The 349-nt window shown below is 58.5% G+C and overlaps 1 protein-coding gene across 1 annotated transcript in view; it reads right to left on the reverse strand.

The window, feature by feature from the left end:
* Positions 1–349, reverse strand: part of LOC100745946 (growth factor receptor-bound protein 14) — a gene marked incomplete at its 3' end in the record, with an annotated part of 16,046 nt that overhangs the window by 795 nt on the left and 14,902 nt on the right.

A 349-nucleotide genomic window follows, 5' to 3' on the forward strand; every position in this document is an offset into this window, starting at 1 on the left:
GGGAACGAGCGCGTAAACGCGCGACGGGGTGATCACCGATCAGGAAAAGTCGGAGATCGAGACGGGCGGGAAAAGATCGCGTCCACGCTCGCGAACTACAACGGTTCGAAGAACGACTTAAAAAGCGGAGAGAGAAATCGCAAGACGAAGAGGGGATGATAACCCCTGACGCCTGTTGCTAGGCGAGCATCGAGCGGTGCGACGTGGGACGAGACGAGACGATAGGGGCGACCAGACCGGACGTCGAGCGACGCGTCGATTTCGTTCGAAATCGAAATATCGGGTTTCCACTCGGTCTCGTTTCTCGCTCGAGGGGACGATGCCGGCACGTTCGAACGATCGAGCAACG

This window comes from Bombus impatiens, unplaced genomic scaffold (assembly GCF_000188095.3).
Source record: "Bombus impatiens unplaced genomic scaffold, BIMP_2.2 scf_0640, whole genome shotgun sequence".
Taxonomy (NCBI): Eukaryota; Metazoa; Arthropoda; class Insecta; order Hymenoptera; family Apidae; genus Bombus; species Bombus impatiens.